Here is a 16321-nt window from a genome sequence, read left to right as displayed (position 1 = left end):
TGGGAAACCCAAGAAGAATCTCACAGAGGACACACCCAATCTTGTGCAATTTTGTTTTTAACCTCTCAGGGTTCTACAAAAGGCAAATACGAGAGAGCAAAGTCTGGGGAATGAAGTATTTTACTAATACAGCAAGTGTTTCTGAGCCCAACTCAATTCCAAGCACAGCGTGTGCACCTAGAGACACTGGGGGCACTTGGGCTCTCTGCTCCCGGAGCTGTGGGCAGGACTAGATTTTCAATACCCACGCTGGAGAGATGACCAAGTCTTCCTTTTCCTTAATCAGATCATAGCTTGGACTGTCCCACGAGATGCTGAACTGAGCTCCCCATTGACTGTTTCCACCCCTCAGCTGCTGCTCCAGGTCTGAGTGGCGGCCAGGTGGGACCAGCTCCCCGAGCTGGAGGCTCTCTGAGCCGAGTCTGGCAGCGTCTGGCAGACGTCTAATGTGACCCACCTGCGTCAATCATAACTTTTCTAGTAGCCACATTACACACAGTAAAAGGAGAAAAGTCAAAAGAATTGTAATTGGAAAAATGGTATCACTCCAACATGCCTTTATGTCAATGAGACAGTGTTTTAAAAATCTCAATAAAATAATTTAAGTTCTCTTTCTTATTCTGGTTTCAGCATCCAGGGTGCATTTTACACTCAGAGCACATCTCAATTCAGGTGAGCTGAATTCCAGGTGCTTGAAGGCCACGGGTAGTTGGTGGCTACGATATCAGACACCCCAGATCTGGTTCATTTCACCAGCTCAGGTCAAAGCTGAATGACCAATTGCACCATTTATCCTAAATAGCATCTCAGATATCAGAAGTTCCGGGCCAAGAGTCATTTATTTATATTTATATTCGTATTCATATTTGTATTATGCGGTAGGCCAGATCCTTGTAGAGGGATGAAAAATACTAGGTACATGACAGGTCTATGCAAGCAAAGAGGATAAAACCTCAAGCCCTCATGGTCATTTGGGTCATTAGGACACTCCAGTATACTTCTTATTCCTGAGAGTGGGTCTGGCTGAACATTTTAAAGAATGAAGCAAATGTCTCATCTGCCTAGGTTATCTAGAAAAAGCTATGTACCTAAACTGTGCTTATATCCGCGGCCACTAGTGCATCAATTCATGCCTGAAGGAGCCCCATGGGAAAGGTTTGTCATGTCCCTTCTGCTCTGTGGTCACTCAGAAGAATGAGATCAAGACACAGGTTCAGTTGGGAGAGCTGGTGTTCAAGATCAGGGATCTGGAGTCCTGGGTTCTGGGACGCACGTCCAGGGACAAGAGGAAGGAATTGGGCCCTGCTAAGTGAGCTGCTGAAACACAGAGTCCAACCCAACCTTCCAATCCAGGAACTATCCTGTGGGCAAGGAAGCTTCACCACAGTCCTAGGGGGAGGCAGGGAAGCTCCTCTCTATGTAAAGCTCCCACTGGGGAAGTTAATGTACATAACTCCAGGTGAGAAAGGACAAGTCCCGCCCTCTGGGCCTGTGAGGAGAGGGAGTCTGACTGATAGAGGCTGAGAGTGGGGACCCTGCCCCCACCCCACCTGAAGCACAACCCATCCTGACACCGGCACCTGCACAATGGACAGAGACCTGAAACTGCCCTCTTTTCCTTGCTCACATTCCTTCTTCTTCCTCACTCATCATCAAACCCTGCCTGTGACTTTCAGGTAAAAGCCAATCAGTACACCTCATGTTAGCATCATTACTCTTATGCCTTTATAGATTCCCGCAAGAAGAGGGGACAGAAGACACTGCTTTTTCAACTATAATACAAGTTGTATTTGTTTTATTTTTTTACAAAAGTGGAAATGTATGCAATTTTAATCCTAACTGCTTAACATATTCTGAATTTGCACTGCATGGAATTTCCTTCCCATCTGAGTGCTTCGTTTGGTTCTCATGTACACGAGTCATCTCCAGAGCCTGAGAAATGCTGCCGCCAGGTGACCCAGGCCCTCCACACGTCTCCACAGAGGTGAGAAAGGAAACTAACTTGTCCAAATTCCTCTCCTCTGTCAGGGGGGTGACAGGGGCTCTACAGCAGGTGCGGCCCCAACAACACCTGTGCCTGCCAGCGCATGCCCTGAGAGCCGAGCCCTGGAAGGACTGGGGAGGACCCGGGCAAGCCTGAGGGGAGGACCCAGGGTGGGTCGTGACCACGAGGTGGGAAGTGGGCCCATCGCTGTGTGGCTGGAGCAGCAGGCTTGACAGGAGCAGGGACTCTGGCTCTGGTGCTCAGAGTCACTGTCCTGGGCCTGGCTGGTCCCAGGAGCTCAGTGGGACCGTGAGAGCCATTGTGTGCAGCCAACCCAGCAGCCTTCACACAGGCCTCTAGAATTCCTGCCAACTGGGGAGGGTCTCCAGGCCGCTGCACCCGGGCCTCTCTCCCACGGAGCCAAGTGCAGGTTTTATTCTGATCCCAGGACCAGGGATGTGGGCAAGGAGAGGAGGAGAGAGATGTGCTCCAGGGCGTGCCACCCACCTCACTTCTGCAGCAGGACCCGGAAGCAGTGTGGGAGCCCCACAGGGAACATTCTCTGTCCCACCCTCTTTGGCAGCACCTTTTCCCCCAGGGCAGACCTGAGGGTGGCCCCTGCAGGGGCTGGTCCGAGACCCAAAGGTGCAGAGGGAGAGGATCCCTGGCGCCTCCCGCACCTGGCTCGCAGGGAAGCACTCTGTCTCCAGCTCAAGTGTGCAGGACAGACGGTATCCCACCAGACCGCCTCTGGCAGGGGTCATACCACACCCGACCCAGTAACTCCCCTGCTCAGTTCCCAACACACGAGATTCAAACATGAGCCAGGTTTGCTGCTTGGCAGACGCAGAGCAGAAAAGAGCAGGTCTCGGGGAAAGATCATCTTAAATAGCAGAGCACACCTGAAACCCATCCACATAATATCTCCTACTATTTTGTCAGTGATATATGAAGAAAACAAGACAAACATCACACATATTTACTTCTCTCTGATTTCACAACCCCAGTCTCCCACCTCAGTCTGCAAAGCAGCCGGTGAACCAGACTGCTCCCAGAAACCTCCTCCCTGGATTCCAACCTGAATGTAGCTCTCTTCAGGAGGAGGGGGCAGCAAGCAGAGAGAGGAGTTGAAATGGGAGAACACGGCAGGGGAGAGGGAGGGAATAAGGAGAGATGAAGGGAAGGAAGGTCAACCACCAGTTTTGATTTTGTGGTTCCTAGTGTGGATGACACAGACACTGTCAGCCCTTCTCACTTTCCAGAATTGAATGGAGACTGGATTGTTTGCCACAGCTCGCTGACATTACGGTGACCACATTAACTCCAGTAGGTGTAATCTGAGCGCTGAGCACAGGCCAGGCTCTTTTCACAAATCAGCTCCTTAACCCCCCACAGGCCCTGTGATCTAAGTTCCCATCCTACCCACAAGGAAACTGGGTCTCAGAGAGATGAAGTGACCTGCCCAGAGCTGTACAGTACATAATTGGACAGGCTGTAATTCAAACCCAAGTGCCCAGATTCCAAATGCCAGAGACTTGACCACCACACTGTCCCACTCTCCAAGGAAATTGCTATTTATTGAGCTCCTACTATGTGCTGGACACTGTGTGAGGCATGAGGGATACAGGGATGAATAAGACAGAGCCATTCTATGGGCGGCTTGTCATGTGTCATCTGCACTGGAAACCTCGAGGACAGAGCCAACTTGTTCCCAGCATCTAATATGGAGCGTGGCCCACAGTGGGGTCTCAGTTGATGTTGGCTGAAGAAATGCACCCACATGTGCCCTTGGTTGCTTTCACTGATGGAGTCCCATGACTGCTGCCCATTTTAAAGCCAGCAAAATGGCGCGACCAGACTGACAACCGGAACTCCGGTGCGCTCACTAGAACCAGACTGAGACCGGGAGCTCCGGGAGCATGCGGGGGCAGCTGGTGCCTGGCAGTGTTAGAAACACAAAGGACAGAGATGTGCGGGCCCTGGAAGTGAGGACTGCGACACTGGGTGTGGGGCACACATCCTGGGACACTGCAGGGTTGAGCAGCACCAACAGAAACAGGGTTAAAGTGGCCAGAACATCAGTGGAGAACGGTCCGCAATCCCTCTGTTCTGAGACAGAGGCTGAGATTCGGCCACTGCTGCTCTGACTCTCAGAAGACGCATAGCAAACCGCCAGGGAAAGCCGCCAGAGAACAAAAGCCTGGAAATACCGGCTTACAGTGTGCCCAACCCCATCCCCCCTCGCAGGGGACACTCTACCCAAACAGGGTTGCCTGAGTATCAGCGCGGCAGGCCCATCCTTCAGAAGGCAGGCTGAAAAATCAAGAAGCCCACATCCCTAAGATCCCTATAAAACAAGGGTGCACTGCCTGGGTCCCAGTCAATAATTTGGGCTCTGGACAACCCCGCAACCTCTCCTCATCAGAATGACAAGAAGGAGAAATCCCCCACAGCAAAGAAAAGACAATGAGTCTGTGGCCTCTGCCACAGAACTAATGGATATGGATACAACCAAATTGTCAGAAATGGAGTTCAGAGCAACAATGGTCAAGATGAGGTGTAGACTTGAAAAAAGTATTAACGAAAATGTTGATGAGAATATAGAATCTCTTAGGGTGGAAATGAGAGCGAATCTGGCAGAAATTAAAAATTCTATGAGCCAAATGCAGTCAAAACTAGAGGCTCTGATGGCCAGGGTGAATGAGGCAGAAGGACATATCAGCAAATTGGAGGATGGGTTAGTAGAAGAGAAAGCTAGAATAGAATCTGGACTCAAAAAAAAATCCACACTCAGGAATGTAGGTTATGGGAGATTACTGACTCAATGAAACGTTCCAATGTCAGAATCATCAGCATCCCCGAGGGGGTGGAGAAAAACAGAGGTCTAGAAGAGATATTTGAACAAATTGTAGCTGAAAAGATCCCTAATCTAGCAAGGGAAACAAACATTCATGTCCAAGAGGCAGAGAGGACCCTTCCCAAGCTCAACCATGACAAACTTATGCCACATCACGTCATAGTGCAATTCGCAAATATTAGATCCAAGGATACACTATTGAAAGCGGCCAAGGCAAAGAAATTTCTCATGTACCAAGGCAAAGGTATCAGAATTACATCAGACCTGTCTACACAGACGGAGAGGAAGGGTTGGGGGGGGCATTTTTAAAGCTCTTTCAGAGAAAAACATGCAGCCAAGGATCCTTTATCCAACAAGGCTGTCATTCAGAATTGATGGAGAAATAAAGACCTTCCAGAATTGCCAGTCATTAGCCAATTTCATAACCATGAAACCAGCCCTACAGGAGATATTAAGGTGGGTTCTATAAAGGTAAAAAGGCCCCAAGAGGGATACAGAACAGAAAGTCACAACCAATACAAACAAAGACTTTACTGGCAACATGGTATCATTAAAATTCTATCTCTCAGTATTCAGTCTCAATGTGAATGGCTTAAATGCTCCCATAAAACCCCACAGGGTTGCAGATTGGATAAAAAGAAATGACCCATCCATTTGCTGTCTACAAGAGACTCATTTTGAACCTAAAGATACATTCAGAATGACAGTAAAGGGATGGAGTACCATCTTTCACGCAAATGGACCTCAAAAGAAAGCTGGGGTAGCAATTCTCATATCAGATAGATTGGATTTTAAACTAAAGACTATAGTTAGAGACACAGAAGGGCACTATATTACTATTAAAGGATGTATCCAACAAGTGGATATGACAATTATAAATATATATGCCCCCAACAGGGGAGCAGCAAGATATACAAGCCAACTCTTAACCAGAAAAAACAGACATATAGATAAAAATACATTAATAGTAGGGGACCTCAACACCACACTATCAGAAATAGACAGAACACCCTTGCAAAAACTAAGCAACGAATCAAAGGCTTTGAATGACATACTCGACGAGTTGGACCTCATAGATATATATAGAACACTACAACCCCAGAACCAAAGAATACTCATTCTATTCTAATGCCCATGGAAAATTATCAAGAATAGACCATGTTCTGGATCACAAAACAGGTCTCAACTGATACCAAAAGACTGAAATTATCCCCTGCATATTCTCAGACCACAACACTCTGAAATTGGAACTCAACCACAAGGAAAAATTTGGAAGAAACTCAAACACTTGGAGACTAAGAACCATCCTGCTCAGGAATGACTCGATAAACCAGGAAATCAAAAATCAATTTAAACAATTTATGGAGACCAACGAGAATGAAAACACAATGGTCCAAACCCTATGGGATACTGCAAAGACAGTCCTAAGGGGGAAATACATAGCCATCCAAGCCTCACTCAAAAGAATAGAAAAATCTAAAATGCAGTTCTTATATTCTCACCTCAAGAAGCTGGAACAGCAACAGAGGGACAGGCCTAATCCACTCACGAGGAAGCAGTTGACCAAGATTAGAGCAGAAATCAATGAATTAGAAACCAGAAGTACAGTAAAGCAGATCAACAGGACTAGAAGCTGGTTCTTTGAGAGAATCAGTAAAATTGACAGACCACTGGCAAGACTTATCCAAAAGAAAAGAGAAAGGACCCAGATTATTAAAATTATGAATGAAAAAGGAGAGGTCACAACAAACACCAATGAAATTGGAAGGATTATTAGAAACTTTTAACAAAAGCTATATGCCAATAAATTAAGCAATCTGGAAGAGATGGAGGCCTTCCTGGAAACCTATAAACCACCAAGAATGAAACAGGAAGAAATTGATTTCTTAAACAGCCCAATTAATTATGAAGAGATTGAGTCAGTGATAAACAACTTCCCAAAAAACAAAACTCCAGGCCTGGAAGGTTTTTCTGGGGAATTCTACCAAACATTCAAAGAAGAAATAATACCTATTCTCCTAAATCTATTTCAAAAAATAGAAACAGAAGGAAAGCTACCAAACTCATTCTATGAGGCCAATATTATGTCCCCAAAGCAGACAAAGACCCTATCAAAAAGGGGAATTACAGACCGATTTCCCTAATGAATATGGGCGCCAAAATTCTCAACAAGATCCTGGCTAATAGAATCCAACAGTACATTAAAAGGATTATCCGTCATGACCAAGTGGGATTCATCCTTTGGATGCAAGCGTGGTTCAACATTTGCAAATCGATCAGCGTGATACATCATATCAACAAGAAATACTCAGGAACCATATGATCCTCTCAACTGATGCAGAAGAAGCATTTGACAAAATACAGCATCCTTTCCTGATTAAAACGCTTCAGAGTGTAGGGATAGAGGGTACATTTCTCAATCTCATAAAAGCCAACTATGAAAAGCTTACAGCAAATATTATTCTCAATGGGAAAAGCTGGAAGCCTTTCCCTTAAGATCAGGAACACGACAAGGATGCCCACTCTCGCCACTATTATTCAACACAGTACTAGAAGTCCTTGCAACAGCAATCAGACAACAAAAAGGGATAAAAGGTATCCAGATCGGCAAAGAAGAAGTCAAACTGTCTCTCTTCGCAGATGACATGATACTCTATATGGAAAACCCAAAAGAAGCCACTCCCAAACTATTAGAAGTTATAGAGCAATTCAGTAACGTGGTGGGATACAAAATCAATGCTCAGAAATCATTTGCATTTCTATACACGAATAATGAGACTGAAGAAAGAGAAATTCGGAATCCATCCCATTTACAATAGCACCAAAAACCATATGTTACCTTGGAATTAACTTAACTAGAGACGTAAAGGACCTATATTCTAGAAACTATAAATCATTCTTGAAAGACATTGAGGAAGAAACAAAAAGATGGAAAAATATTCCATGCTCATGGGTCCGAAGAATTAACATAGTTAAAATGTCCATGCTACCCAGAGCAATCTACATGTTCAATGCTATCCCGATCAAAATACCAAGGACATTTTTCAAAGAAGTGGAACAAATAGTCCTTAAATTTGTATGGAACCAGAAAAGACCCCGAATCGCCAAGGAACTGTTGAAAAGGAAAAACAAAGCTGGGGGCATCACAATGCCGGATTTCGAGCTGTACTACAAAGCTGTGATCACAAAGACAGCATGGTACTGGCACAAAAACAGACACATAGACCAATGGAACAGAATAGAGAACCCAGAAATGGACCCTCGGCTCTCTGGGCAACTAATCTTTGATAAAGCAGGGGAAAACATCCTGTGGAGAAAAGACAGTCTCTTCAATAAATGGTGCTGGGAAAATTGGACAGCTACATGCAAATGAATGAAACTTGACCACTCTCTCACACCATACAGAAAAAATAAACTCCAAATGGATGAAAGACCTCGATGTGAGACAGGAATCCGTCAAAATTCTAGAGGAGTACATAGGCAGCAACCTCTAGGACATCGGCCAAAGCAACCTTTTGCATGACACATCTCCAAAGGCAAGAGAAACAAAAGATAAAATGAACATGTGGGACTTCATCAAGATAGAAAGCTTCTGCACAGCCAAGGAAAGAGTGAAAAAAAACTAAGAGGCAGCCCACGGAATGGGAGAAGATATTTGCAAATGATACTACAGATAAAAGACTGGTATCCAAGATCTACAAAGGACTTCTCAAACTCAATACGTGAGAAACAAATAAATCATAAAATGGGCAGAAGTTATGAACAGACACTTTTCCAATGAAGACATACAAATGGTTAACAGACACATGAAAAAATGTTCAAAATCATTAGCCATCAGGGAATTTCAAATCAAAACCACACTAAGATACCACCTTATGCCAGTTAGAATGGCAAAAATTGACAAGGCAAGAAACGACAACTGCTGGAGAGGATGTGGAGAAAGGGGATCCCTCCTACATTGTTGGTGGGAATGCAAGTTGGTACAGCCACTCTGGAAAACAGTGTGGAGGTGCCTTAAAAAGTTAAAAATTGAGCTACCCTATGACCCAGCCATTGCACTACTGTGTATTTACCCCAAAGATACAGACCTAGTGAAGAGAAGGGCCATATGCACCCCAATGTTCATAGCAGCATTGTCCACAATAGCTAAATCGTGGACGAAACCGAGATGCCCTTCAACAGGTGACTTGATTAAGAAGTGTGGTCTATATATACAATGGAATATTACTCAGCTATCAAAAAGAACAATTTCTCAACATTTGCTGCAACATGGACGGCACTGGAGGAGATAATGCTAAGTGAAATAAGTCAAGCAGACAAAGACAATTATCATATGATTTCTCTCATCTATGGAACATAAGAACTAGGAAGATCGGTAGGGGAAGAAAGGGATAAAGAAAGGGGTGGTAATTAGAAGGGGGAATGAAGCATGAGAGACTATGGACTCTGAGAAACAAACTGAGGGCTTCAGAGGGGAGGGCGGTGGGGGAATGGGATAGACTGGTGATGGGTAGTAGGGAGGGCACGTATTTGCATGGTGCACTGGGTGTTATAAGCAACTAATGAATCATCGAACTTTACATCAGCAACCAGGGATGTACTGTATGGTGACTAACATAATCTAATAAAAAAACATTAAAATAAAAAAAAGACAAAGGAAAAAAAAGTCGCTGGGGCCTCGGGGCCCTGCCTGGTCTCCCACCCTGAATTCTGGGTGGCATGTTCCCAATTCAACTGGAGGACTTCAGTTGGGGTGGGGGGGATGGGGAAGCTGCTGAAGGGAGGGTCAGGGTGATCCATTCTGATGGGCTGCATTCAATAGTATCATTCAAATGCAGACAGCTTTCTGTTATAGTCAGAGCCTGGGGCTTCTATCCACTGAATGGCTTTCCCCAACTTCCCCAACCCTTTGGCTGAAGGTTGCAAACTTCTGGGAAGAAAGGGAGGGAGGGAGGAGGGTAAGGGGAAGAAGGGGAAAGAGGATGTCTGAAGAGTTCACCTCCTCTGGGTGTCAGTCCTTCATTCCATTTCTATGAAACATGGACAGAGGCCTGCCTTCTGTCACTGCCTCAAGCTGAAGTAAGGTGCAGTAGAGGCTTTGGAATGGAAGGGCCTGATACAGTGCAGGTCGCAACCTTTGGTCCCTTGTGTTAATGGAGGGGGTCTCAGAGATAGTTCCTTATCTGAGAACTTGGATATTTTTCTACATGGTTTGGTACTACATGACTTCATTGATTTTATCCCCAAGTATACTCTATGGAATAGTAACAGCATAGTATAACCCAACTGTCTCATTCTGTCTCAAATTGATCTGATCCGGTGGGCCTCGTGGGCCTTGGAGAGTACAGATCGGTAAATTAGTCTGAGCCCCTCCCCCCGCGGCGGGGCGGGGGGGGGGGGGGGAGCAAAGGTCGTGGTGGTTAAGGGCTTCTTGTAGCCAAGTAGCTTAGTGTTTGGTTTTACCTACACAGGTTCTTTTTTTTCCCCTTTACATATCTTTATTAAGTAATCTCTACACCCAACGTGGGGCTCAAAGTCACAACCCCGAGATCAAGAGTCGCATGTTCTACTGACTGAGCCAGCAAGGTGCCCCTATTTATATGGGGTCTTATTTCCAAACAGGAGTTTAGAGGTGCCGCAAGCAGAGTTAACTATCACAGACTCGGCCCCATTCAGCAAGCAATCCGGTAGTTCATAAGAGGCATTTCTATGGAAACAAAAGGAAAACACTGGTTAACGGTTGGAACAAGGGATAAACCCAGTGTGTCCAGAGTACTGCCAGTGAGAAGGTCTCTAGGATGTCAGGCTTGAAGCATCCTCAGATAGAGTGAGGGTGGGCAGGGGCAATCTGACAAATTTGTCTGGTGTGTAGTTCAAATGTCTCATTTTGAGTGGCCCATAGAGCAACAGGCACAAAGATTGTCTATGTACGAGCTATTGTCACCGTTTCCCTGAAATTTATTTCAAGTTGACCAGCTTTCACTTGCCAGACTTCAGGAAAAAGGGCAGTTTCAGTTCTTAATGATTATAAGGTAAGAGAAAGGGAGAATGTTGGAAACCTTAGTTTGAAGAGTCAGAGACTCAAGGAAACCCGAAGGATTCAGGATCCAGTCCAGGTTTATAGGCAAACAACATATGTTCAAAGATAATTCATCAGAACTAGCACCTAACACCTACAAAAGTGTGTTATTGAAATATAATCTTTCTCCCTAAAGTCACCTTCATTCCTGTCAAAGATAGCCAAATGAAGATTAATTTGTTTGTAAAACAAGCCCAGTTTTTAACAAACGTGGCCTAATCATCTACGTAAGCACAGCAAAAATAGCAATTGACCATATCATATATAAGGTATTTTTTCCCTTTCTTTCTTTCTTTCTTTCTTTCTTTCTTTCTTTCTTTCTTTCTTTCTTTCTTTCCTTCTTTCTTCTCTCTCTCTCCTCTCTCTTTCTTTCCTTCTTTTAAATCTGCTTTGATGTAGCTTTTTATAAGGAATTTTAGATTGAACCTACTGCCTTTTTAAAGCCAAGAGCCAAGCCAAGTATTTCCCATCAGATTTGTCTGCAAGACCTGTAGATTGGGGTCAATTGCTCTCATCTTGAGGTCCTCCAAATTTCCTGAAGTTCCTGCATCTGTCAGGAGGTGGCATTCTTTACTCACCTGGTAAGACTGAGGAGAACACTGTAAGTAAGGTATCAGGCCAACATTTCCAAGGGGCTTTATTGGCTCCATAAAGTCGATCTGACTTTCTTAAAGCTGTCTCATCATATCTGAGTCTATGCTTGTGTCTCTGAAAGATGACTTTCCAGGGGCACCTGGCTGGCTCAGTCGGTAGAGAGCATGACTCTCTCTCTCTCTCTCTCTCTCTCTCTCTCTCTCTCTTTCCTTCATTTTTTTAAGGTTTTATTTATTTGACAGAGAGAGAGAGAGAGCGAGAGGGGGAACACAAGTAGGGGGAGTAGGAGAGGGAGATGCAGGCTTCCGCTGAGCAGGGAGCTCCAATGCGGGACCCCATACCAGGACCCTGGGATCATGACCAAAGCTGAAGGCAGACGCTTAACAACTGAGCCACCTAGGCGCCCGAGAGCATGACTCTTGATCTCAGAGTGGTTGAGTTCGAGCCGCACATTGGGTGTATGTAGAGATTACTCAAAAAATAAAATCTGAAAAAAAAAAAGCCATTCCAGTCAAAGCTTTGGTAATAGAACCAAAGTTTCCAATGGTATCTTGTTACAAGGAACAGAGATTCCCACTGAACTCAGGCAAATAATTTACAATTGCCATAAAAGAAATAAAAATATTTTATAATTGCCCTAAAAGAATCCTGGAGGGTTACAGGTATGGAGAAAAGATAAGTATTTGAATTTGTTTATAAAAGAATGTTTTTACCGGGGCGCCTGGGTGGCACAGCGGTTAAAGCGTCTGCCTTCGGCTCAGGGTGTGATCCCGGCGTTATGGGATCGAGCCCCACATCGGGCTCCTCCGCTATGAGCCTGCTTCTTCCTCTCCCACTCCCCCGGCTTGTGTTCCCTCTCTAGCTGGCTGTCTCTCTCTCTGTTGAATAAATAAATAAAATCTTTAAAAAAAAAGAATATTTTTATCAAATTTCTGTAAGATGTAGGTATCTGTTTTTTAAAGATTTTATTTATTTATTTATTTAAGAGACCAACAGACAGATAGTGAGAGAGAGAGCATGAGCAGGGAGGAGAGGGAGAAGCAGGCTCCCCACTGAGCAGGGAGCCCGACAACGTGGGGCTCCATCCCAGGACCCTGGGATTGGGACCAGAGCCGAAGGCAGACACTCGACTAACTGAGCCACCCAGGCGCCCCTGTGGATATCTTAAGAGCAAAAGTTTCCTTGACTGTGGAAGAGCAAACTTGGGGGGGGGGGGACCAACAATGTTTTGAACAAAAGTCATTAAAAATGCTCATCTTTTTTTTCTTAAAAACAAACAAGAAAACCCAGTCATCATTTTCCTGAATTCATTCAGTTTCATGTTATTACTTTTTGTTCTGTTTAAATGCAGCTTTTTCATATGTTCTGGAAATTCATAGTTTAGTTTTATGATCTGAAGGTTACCAGAAACCTGTATTTGTCAAAGGTCCCTTTTGTGAATCTTCTTGAAGCTGAACGATATTTTGCAAGAGCATCAGAATGGTAACTGTAAATGACACAAGAGTCAAAAATGGACACAGATATTGTATGGAACCAGAAAAGACCCCGAATAGCCAAAGGAATGTTGAAAAAGAAAACCAAAACCAGTGGCATCACAATTCCGGACCTCAAGCTCTATGACAGAGCTGTAATCATCAAGACAGTGTGGTACTGGCACAAAAACAGAAACACAGACCAACGGAACAGAATAGAGAACCCAGAGATGGACCCTCAACTCTATAATCGACTAATCTTCGACAAAGCAGGAAAAATCCAATGGGGGAAAAAAAAGACAGTCTCTTCAACAGATGGTGTGGGGAAAATTGGACAGCCACATGCAGAAGAATGAAACTGGACCATTTCCTGACACCAAACACAAAAACAGACTCAGCATGGATGAAAGACCTAAATGGGAGATAGGAATCCTTCCAAATCCTAGAGGAGAACACAGGCAGCAACTTCTGTGACCTCAGCCACAGCAACTTCTTGCTAGACACATCTCCAAAGGCAAGGGAAAGAAAGGCAAACCTGAACTATTGGGACTTCATCAAGATAACAAGTTTTGCACAGCAAAGGAAACAGTTGACAAAACCAAAAGACAACAGACAGAATGGGAGAAGATATTTGCAAATGACAAATCAGATTAAGGATGTCTATAGAGGGGCACCTGGGTGGCTCAGTCATTAAGCGTTAAGCATCTGCCTTCGGCTCAGGGCAGGATCCCAGAGTTCTGGGATCGAGCCCCACATCAGGCTCCTCCACTGGGAGCCTGCTTCTTCCTCTCCCACTCCCGCTGCTTGTGTTCCCTCTCTCGCTGGCTGTCTCTGTCTCTGTCGAATAAATAAATAAAATCTTAAGAAAAAAAAAAGGATCTCTACAGAATGTATCAAACTCAACATCCAAAGAACCAATTATCCAATCAAGAAGTGGGCAGAAGACAAGAGCAGACATTTCTCCAAAGACGACATCCAAATGGCCAATAGACCCATGAAAAAACTCTCCACATCACTCAGCATCAAGGAAATACAAATCAACACCACAATGAGATACCACCTCACAGCAATCAGAATGGCTACAATTAACAAGTCAGGAAAGGACAGATGTTGGCGAGGATGTGGAGAAAGGGAAACTCTCTTACAGTGTTGGTGGGAATGCAGGCTGTGGCAGCCACTCTGGAAAACAGTATGGAGGTTCCTCAAAAAGTTGAAACTAGAGCTACCTACGACTCAGCAATTGCAGTACTGGGTATTAACCCCAAAGATACAAATGTAGTGATCCGAAGGGGTACCTGCACCCCAATGTTTATAGCAGCAATGTCCACAATAGCCAAACTATGGAAAGAGCCCAGATGTCCATTGACAGATGAATGGATAAAGCAGATGTGGGGGATGGATAGAGAGATAGGTAGGTAGCTATAGCTATAGATCTGTATCTATCTATATCTATCTGTATCTAGCTATACATCTGTATCTAGCTATATGTATCTATCTATCTGTCATCTATCTATCATGAAATACTACTCAGCCATCAAAAAAAAAAAGAAATCTTGCCATTTGCAATGACATGGATGGAACTAGAGGGTATTATGCTAAGCAGAATAAGTCAATCAGAGAAAGAAAATTATCATATGATCTCACTGATATGTGGACGTGTGTGTGTTTTCCATAAAGAGTTACAGGTCATCCTGATGAAGGACACTGCAGAAAGTCACGGAGTTTATTTTCTGTTTTTAGTGTGTGCAAGGCTGTGTGACTCTGATCTTATGGGAACCAGGGAGGTTTTCTTTTGTTCTCTCATCTTTATGTTTGGGAACCTCCTTTTTAGGGCTTGATTGAAAAAATTTTTAAAGATTTTATGTTTATGTAATCTCTACACCCAACATAGGGCTCAAACTCACAATCCCGAGTCCCAACAGAGGACGGAGCCAGCCAGCAGCCAGGCACCCCTTGATTGTTGTTTTTTTTTTTTTTTTTTTTTGAAGCAAACATGCAATGTGTGCTCAGCGCAGAAATAGAGCCCACGTATGGAGGTTTTGTGGAGTCATTTGGACCTGGGTAAATGTGAAGGCCCGGGAACAGGGCCCACAAATGTTAAAAGTTGACAATTTTTTTGATCAGTATTCACTTAACAGATGATTTATTGAAAGTGCTATTCTATGGCAAACGTCCTTCTATGTTCGGGATACAGCAACAACCAGATAGCTGAAGCTCCCACCTCATGGATTTAAAGCTTCAGTTGGATGTAGAGATAGGTAGGTAGGTAGGTAGGCAGGCAGGCAGGCAAGCAAGCAAAGAAATTTAAAACATGGCATCGAGGTGCTTGGCTGGCTTGGTCGGTAGAGCGTGTGACTCTTGATCTCGAGGTGGTGAGTTTGAGCCTCATGTTGGATGTAGAGATTACATAAACATAAAATCTTTAACAAAGAATAAATGGTGGGGTGCCTGGGTGGCTCAATTGGTTGAGCGTGTCTGCCCTGGGCTCAGGTCATGATCCCGGAATCCTGGGATTGAGCCCCGTGTTGGGCTCCCTGCTCAGCGGACAGCCTGCTTCTCCTTCTGCCCCTTACCCCGCCCGTGCTGTGCTCGCGCTCTCTCTCCCTCTCTCTCTCTCAAGTAAATAAAATCTTTAAAAAAATAAACGAACAAGTGCTTGCTTGCTTTGGGGGGAAAAAAATCAAACCGGAATATCATTAACCTGTAACATATTCTTTATTGATCCTGCTTTCACTACTTTGCCCAGATTTCATTTTCCACAAGTGACAGTCCCACCCAAGTGGGCTTCTTTCATCATAAGACCCATGTTCTCCCCTTGTCCCGCAGAGAGAGAAAAGCCGTGAGAGGGAAAGTTGGGCAGATCGGTATAAATCTAGGAAATAAAATAATCATTCCCAAGACCACTAGCCAAAGTTCTGCTTCCGTTTAGGACCCGATGTGTTAAAAAAGCATGTATGGTCATCGGCTTGGAGAAAGGGGAGGAGGCTGAAGTATCATCCTAAAGAACAGAGTAGGGGGAGAAACAGAAGTGAAAAGATCGAAGAACTGGTTTCACCATCCATAGCCTTTGAAATGATTTGGTGTCTTCTCCTAAGAGAGAGCCCATTGTCCGTCCAATATTTCATACCGCTTTTCACAAAGTATCGCAACACAACACAACACATCGCACAATCCCGTGCCTCCAAACCGTCTCCACAATCCTAATGTGTCATATCTGCGTTCTATTCTATCATGTGACTAGAGCATCATGTGCTTCACCATTCCGCTGTTGTTTGACATTCAGGTGAATTCCAACTTCTGTTCGGGGTGCGTGGGGGGCGGTGTGTGTGTGTGTG

The 16321-nt window shown here is 44.6% G+C and overlaps 1 long non-coding RNA gene across 2 annotated transcripts in view; it reads right to left on the bottom strand.

The window, feature by feature from the left end:
- Nucleotides 1-16321, bottom strand: part of LOC125283127 (uncharacterized) — a 41492-nt gene that overhangs the window by 15992 nt on the left and 9179 nt on the right. The window lies entirely within an intron of this gene.

This window comes from Ursus arctos, unplaced genomic scaffold, assembly GCF_023065955.2.
Source record: "Ursus arctos isolate Adak ecotype North America unplaced genomic scaffold, UrsArc2.0 scaffold_16, whole genome shotgun sequence".
NCBI lineage: Eukaryota > Metazoa > Chordata > Mammalia > Carnivora > Ursidae > Ursus > Ursus arctos.
This window is presented reverse-complemented; position numbering and strand designations above follow the sequence as displayed.